The sequence below is a fragment of the Cryptotermes secundus genome, unplaced genomic scaffold, assembly GCF_002891405.2.
Source record: "Cryptotermes secundus unplaced genomic scaffold, Csec_1.0 scaffold836, whole genome shotgun sequence".
Lineage (NCBI taxonomy): Eukaryota > Metazoa > Arthropoda > Insecta > Blattodea > Kalotermitidae > Cryptotermes > Cryptotermes secundus.
The window spans coordinates 426,060-433,827 of NW_019729223.1; positions in this window are offsets into that span (position 1 = coordinate 426,060).

Consider the following 7,768-nt stretch of genomic DNA (forward strand, 5'->3'; position numbering starts at 1 on the left):
TAGGTCTCATTCCTATACACAGACAGCGCCTATTATCAACATCTAATCATTCTGTCACGATCAAATTCCGGGGCTTGAACCAATGGTATTTGTTATTGTTATGGACAGGTAACAGTAGACTTTAATAAATAAAATATGATCTACGCCCACAGCTCTGTACAGGAAATATTGAAGCTAATGAAGGTACGAATGGAAGGCAAGCATAACGACAAGCAGGGGAAGTAAAACTCTTTAAGAATTCCTTGCCTCGACACTGGATGGAGGCGAGAAGTTGTATTAGTGTTCTAAACGCTATATGAAGCTGCGTGAAATCCAAGAGCCAATTTGAACAAGGTGTCGAATAAAAATTCTCCAGGACCTGCAATGAATTAAAGCTGGTCCTTCAGTGCGTATGAAGTCACTTTGCAGATTTAAGTATCCTGGCTGTACTAAGGTAAGATTTTGGGCCGCGCCATAGCTCAAGCGGTTAGTCGCTGGCTTCCCACCGTGGCGGCCCGGGTTCGATCCCGGGTCTGGTCAAGCGGGATTTGTGGTGGACAAAGTGGCGCTGGGGCAGTTTTTCTCCGAGTACTTCGGTTTCCCCTGCCAATCTTTATTCCACCAATTGCTCCACAATCACCCTCACTTACTATCTGGGGCTGGTACAATAGGCCAGAAGTGGCCGCAGTACAAGGGACTTAGTCCCACCCCACTAGCATTAAAAAAAAAAGGTAAGATTTCCTGGAATGTAAATCAGACAGAGAGTGAAGCTGGTCACTATTCTCCATGTAATTTGGCAGTATTAAATTGGCACACCTAACTGTGCCGAGTGCTCAGGTCCATAAACAGGCCTTCAGTTTTCCTCAGTATTGGCTACGCCTTCATATTGTGGCGCTTAGGTACATACACGAGTGTATAGCTGCCTTAACGAGAGAAAATGTTGTTCCAGAATTATCAATAACACATACCAAAGTTTGGAAAGAAACTGCTTGATAGACATAGGTGAAAATGAAAGGATCATATTAATATGGAACTAGACGAAATAGGTTACGATAATGTGAATTGTCTGGTTCTGGGAAGGTCCAGTGATAGACCCACGTGGCCATGGTAATAAACTTTCTGTTTCCATAAAAGGTGAGGAATTTCTTGACTGGCTAAGTGACTAATAGCTTTTCAAGAAGGTATCTCCTCCATGCTCTACGTTACGTCCCAATGATGAAGAATATTTATGCTGAAATGATGCTGAATGTCTTCCGATATAGATGGAAGTACACCATCGATGGTGACTGATAACGGGTAGGCTTACAAGAACGTTTTCCTTAGGTTATATCGGTGATAATGAGTATACGGATATTTATCATCGGTGATAACGTCGATGAGTAGAGAGAGATTTATTAAGGATGGTACTGGTGCCATCCATAACAATGCCAATAATGAGTACAGGTAAAAAATGAAAAGGTAAAACATTCTTTGTAATAGGCTTTGTAACGTCGAGGCTCCCACATTTTCTCTAGCCAACTGGCTCACAGATGGCGGTAAGGTTGTCAGTCTTACGCGCCGGCCGCCTTTACCAGATTCCTGGTACTCATTTCTGTTGGAGGCTGAGTCGACCACAGGGCCATAGTGAGTCTGGAAGGATTAGGTCAATTGACAAAAATCTACCTCATTGAGATTCGAAACCGCGACCTTCAGGTTTACAGCATAGTTCTACCACGTGCCCCGAATACTGAGTACAGAGCAATTTAAAACCGACGATGATGATGATGACAGCGGAGAATATAAGAAAATTTAAAACCAATAATATTGGTAATGCTTATAACAACCTATTATAGAAGTAAAGTAAAACTATCCCTGCACCAGGCCGTGAAGTCCCATAGGGTTGTGAGACGTTTAGGGTCCCACAATCGGCTCAAAGATGGCGGTAAGGTTGTCAGCCTTATTAACGAGCAGAAGTATATTTATAAAAGATGATACTGGCGATTGCCGAATAAGAGGGTGTTATAACCGATGATGTTGACGATTAAACAATACATGGACATTTAAAACGGATTGTATTGGTGTTACTGATACAAAGATGGTAAAGATGAATAATCAGTGCAAGGATATTTATCATTTATCAATTTATTGGCAATAATGAAAATATATAGAGACGATTTTAACATCCGTTTGGCTAGCAAGTGAGGGGCGGCTGTCATGGCAACAAGGGCTCTGTGCAGCATCCAGTATTGTAGCAGTCTGCAGGCCGCTTGAGAGGTGCTTCTTCATTATTATGATAAAGACGTGTAAGTGGACGTCCAGTGGAGATGCTTTGTGATGCTGTCACAATAAGCTATACGGGGGAAAGCTTGATGGATTGGGATCTTGCAGCACCTCGCTAATACGAGGTTATTTTTAAAGATGCTAATATCCACTTGAGACTTTATATTTCTTGCATGATTTGACGCTGAATGCATCTGATGTTGATGATGGTAGTTATGTCAAGAAAGACGGTTGTGAGTGTAGTGGTAAAAGTGATGATGGGGGCCTCTCGTAGAGGTGGTGATTATGTAGGTGATGGCGGGGATGGTGATGGAGTTTCACTTATTCTTGGGTTATTTTGATCACCGGTACGACTGTTCTCATAGCGGTGGTTATGAAGAGTTCTATAATCTGGGATATAACGCCATGTTGTCCGTTGGAAATCAACCGACGTTTCAGAGCTCCGATTGCCACCTGCTTTCACACTGGTTACTTACTTGGCTTGTTCTTCGACACCGAAAATTGAGGCGACATGTTCCTCCGAAACGTCGGTTGACCTTCAACGGAGAACGCGGCGTTATATTCCAGAAAGTGTAATTCCTAGCAAATAGGCCGCGCCATAGCTCAAGCGGTTAGTCGCTGGCTTCCCACCGAGGCGGCCCGGGTTCGATCTCGGGTCTGGTCAAGTGGGCTTTGTGGTGGACAAAGTGGCGCTGGGGCGGGTTTTCTCCGATTACTTCGGTTTCCCTTGCCAATCTTCATTCCACCAAATTCTCCATCATCATAATCACCCGGGGGCAGGCTACAATAGGCCAATCAGTGGCCGCCGTGCCGAGTGGACCCAGTTGGACTCCACCTCCCCCCCCCCTCCTAAGCGAATTCCTAGCAAAAGTTATATACATAAAGTGCCAGCGACGATCAAATCGACCGTCCATATCCAATATAACCTGAATTGTTATTTTTACGCGAAATTTGTCCTTGGTAGGAGAAATGAAAAGTTGCACCACCAGTGACGGGAAACACAGATGGCTCCTACCGGAACAATCAAACTGAAGTAAACTGATTCACATGAATATTGATTGCCACTTTATTACATTGTGACGCAATAATAAAAGAACTGTAGGGAGAGGTGTTTCTGCGCCGTCCGTGCAGAGGTGTTCCAAGCAGGTGAAGTCTAGGGTTTAGTTGTGAGACAGTCGCCGGCCAATAGGGACGTGAACACGGAAGTTAAAGGATCTACGTCGTTAGAAGCCGTTACCAGACAACGGCTGGTGAAGACACAGAAGACTGAGAAGTGAAGCAGACTGCTTTTACCGGTTCTCACGGTCTCTTCGCTTGCAGATTTCTTATATTTTTTCTTCTACCCTGAAGATGGAGGCGATTCGTTCCTCCGAAACGTCGGTTAACACCACATATACACGGTGCCAAATCCCAGAAGACTGCTTTCTTCAGCAAATATATAGTCAGAACTACTGATAGCATCGTTGAATAAACAACAAATATCAACAAACAAAACAAACTCTGTGGCCTGTAGTCCGCAAGCGAACTATACCGACAGAGAGACCGCCGCTTGTCGGCGAAGTTAGTGCCAACTTTTGCGTATAGAAGGTGTCGCGTGGTCAGCTCAACGGACCCCCACGGCAATTAATCTGCTTTCTAGACCGGAGCCGCTATTTACTAGAAATAGCTCTGGAAACAAAATAGGTGATATGATCCTGAATTTTAAACTAATAAATATTTGGTTGCAGCCGCTTTCAAGATATTCCGGAATATAACTGAAGAAAGATTTAAATCACGATAAGCCGAGATTCGAAACATATGTCACTGCTATACGATTCCTAATGGTGTTGATAATGATTGTAGTACAGGACAGGTGTAGTATTATCACACGTAATGTTTATGTTAATTTTTATAGTGAGATTGTGCTAGAGCCGCTAGCAGTTGCAACCGATTATGTAGCTCTTGTGGCGTTCAAAATTAGATACTCGTACAATAGCTTTTTCCAGGCAGAGGACTGAGCCCACTACCTTCAGGTTTCCAACAGGTAACTTTGTCGGTTTGCTAAACATGTTATTTGATCTGTGTTATATCTAATGTGTGTAGCCCTTGAGTACTGGTGTATAAATTAACGCTAAATATAACTTTTCAATACAGAAATATTTCCATCATATATTATCCTGCAATATAAAATTATGAAGAATTTATGTATTAAATTAGGGGTAATTAAGCATCACACCGCGATACGCTTGCTAGAATGGACAAACAGGATGTCATTCTGGGAGGTCATATTTTCGGTTATTCTAATAAAAAATTGTATATGTACATGCGTCCTATTCCGAACGGTTTCCGAAAGACAAGTTATTTCACTGTACAGTTCCAAAACTGTTGATAAGAAAGAGATATTACGTACTGTTTCTAATGCCGGTGTTTATTGTTCAAGTGATAAAATTGGTACAGTTTACCTAGTATAAAACATTTTCGAAAATTCCACCGTCAACATCGATGTGCTTTGCAGTTCATGTGAGGACATGGAGTGTTGCTCGTCTGTACAGAGGACAGCGTACTGTATAGTGAAATACAGCTCTGTAGCTCTGCCTCGGAAATCGTTCGGAGTAGGACTCATGTATATATACAATTTTTTACTTAGACTGACCAATACTATGACTTCCCAGAATATTGACTTTTCTTCTCGGGACACTCTGTATAAATGCACGTATTCCTAACCTTGACATTACAGCGAGGTTCCAGCCGCACTATGGCCCTGGAGTCGACTCAGCCTCTAACATAAATGAACACCAGGAATATTCTTGGAATATTATTGGGGGTAAAGGGTGACCGACGCGTAAGGCTGATAACCTTGCCGCCATCTATGAGCCGATTGTCTAGAAAATGTGGGAACCTTAACATCCCAGAACCTTAAGGGCCTCCACGGCCTGTTACAGGGATACCTTTACTCTTTTACTTTACTAGAGCGAGGTGAATATTCAGGTCTAGGGTCCGGTCTGTTTATCTGAGAGAAGGGGCCCCAGCACCCACTGGATATGAGGCTGAGTTAGTCCTACAACCAGTCTGGTGGCAAAGAGACCCCTGCTTCCACCGCACAAGAGCACGGTTGTCCATCCCACAGTGCAATTCTGACATTGACTGACCTGTATATACAGTATGTCTTAAAATGTTAATTGCAGCAGCTAAATTTGTAGCTATATGGTTTAATTTGTTCTCAAGAAATATTTTGAATTAGGCATGTGAAACTAGCAGAGTTCCTAAGATCTAAATTTTCGTGATGATGGTAAATTAATTAAATTACTGCATATTTTAGACATTATCGATCATATTGTTTTATTTAAAACTAATTTCGGAGACTGGGCTGGATACTATGTAGTTTATTTACTGATATCGTCGACAAATACAAACTAAATAATGAAAAAGAAATATTTAAAAAACGTCCAAAATCAATCATCTACAGAGTAAAGATGATTCCATGTGCTCGAACAGTGCAATGATCTTGCATAATTCATTAACATTACGATCAATTTAATGAGGTTATTGTGTTTTCACAAATATAACTGTAGAATCTATTGCAAAATAATCTCTCAATAGTATTAGCCTGTTGTCTTCAAAATATTTTTTCACATCTCAAACTTCATTAGAAAATAGACTTCACCCTTTATTTCACAAAGAATTTTTGTACTAGGGTAAAAAAATATTATCCGTGTCTTATAAAAAAGTACAAAAGAAAGAAACTCTGCTTCTAATTCCATCTCGCATGCTTCATTCAACCTCTGTTAAGGTTTTTGATATAGTCCACATATATAAAGATTCGCTGGAGAGAGTAATGATGCTTACCGACGTGTATTCAAGGTGTCCTGCTGGGATGCAACTCTACAAGCCTTCTTATTTCATATCTTCACTAAGGTTGAATACAGGACACCCGGGGAGAGCGCTGTTACTGTATCAGCTGCCTTAGTGCTCGCCGACGGTGGTTTCACGGTGGCTTTGTTACAAGCATCACTCAAGGCACTTACGGCCATTCAGATGAGTCATTATGTTCGTTTTCTTCCGTGGGTTTTAGAAATGAACGTAAAGGTAAAAATGTTCCTGTGCTTAATTAAGCACCATGCAAAAAAATGTGTGGCAGACTGGAGATGTAGTTCCATATATTACTAACCTCAGTACTAGATAGAAATGAGTGATAAGTTTCAGTGACTTAAGAAAACAATGGGAAGCCTCACTCACAATAGTCAGTGTCCCAGCCGAGATTCGAACCGATAATCTTCTGAATGCAAATTTGAAATGTTACCGTTTGAGCCAAATTGATAATGCAAAACAACTGATTTCCGAGAAAACAAAAAATAATAATAATTTAGTCAAATTCTGTGTTTACTTACGTGCTGAGCTCAACAGCCGAATGCAAGTTACAGAGTCAGTACGAATATAAACAGCAGTAGCAATAAGAAAACAGAAAAAAACAAGAAAAATCAATCAGTTTAACATTGTTTTGATTTAAACTTAAGTTTCTAAAAACATCTGTGCATTTAAACGCTGTATTTGCAGCAGAAACACATCCAGCTGAAGGAGCAACCTAACATGGTAAAGTTACGTATGTTCCAAGTAGGAACACGAATGCCGACTGTTTCTAGGAGAGGGAGACAACATTTAGCGCTATTACAGACATTTTTAAGAACAAAAAATAATAATAATAATAAGATGTAAAATTTGATTTATGTAGCCCTTCTTGAAACTGACATAGTTTTCCGGAGATAGGCGTTACTAGCGGACCGCCTCTGTGGTCTAGTGGTCAGAATTCCTGGCTACAGATCCAGAGGTCCCGGGTTCAATTCTCGGCGCTACCGGATTTTCTGAGCAGTAATGGGTATGGAAAGGGGTCCACTCAGCCTCGTCAGGATAATTGAGAAGCTATTTCAAGGAAAGAGTAGCTCCGGTCTAGAAAACCGAGATTTACGGCCGTGAGGATCCGTTGCGCTGCGACACCCTCTATCCGCTAAAGTTGGCACTAACTTCGCCGACAAGCTGAAGTCATTTGGTCGGTATAGTTCGTTTGCGGACTACAGGCCAATGAGTCTTATTATATTTAAACATGAATTTCTAAAAACATTTATAGATTTAAACGCTGTATTTGCAGCAGAAACACATCTAGCTGAAGGGCAGTGGCTGAAGTTGCAACTGAGCATGGTAAAGTTATGTATGTTCCGAATAGGAAACTAATGCCGACTGTTTCTAGGAGCGCCACAAGATATATTATTAAAAACAAATAATAATAATAATAATAATAATAATAACGTAACAACGATCCCTCATCCTATGCCCTATTCCATTTAATGACTTCAGATAACGGTCTGCACAGCATATCAAATGCTTCAGTCATTCTGACTGTAAACTTTACACACCCCTGTTGTACAGAAGTTAAGGCATGTGTCTGCTAAGGAAAGAGAAGCTGCAGAGAAAGGATATGGGAATGAAAAGGAAGATATCTTTAAATTGAGTTCTCGTTTTCCTATGACTGACAGACGCAAACCCAAACAAGGTAGCA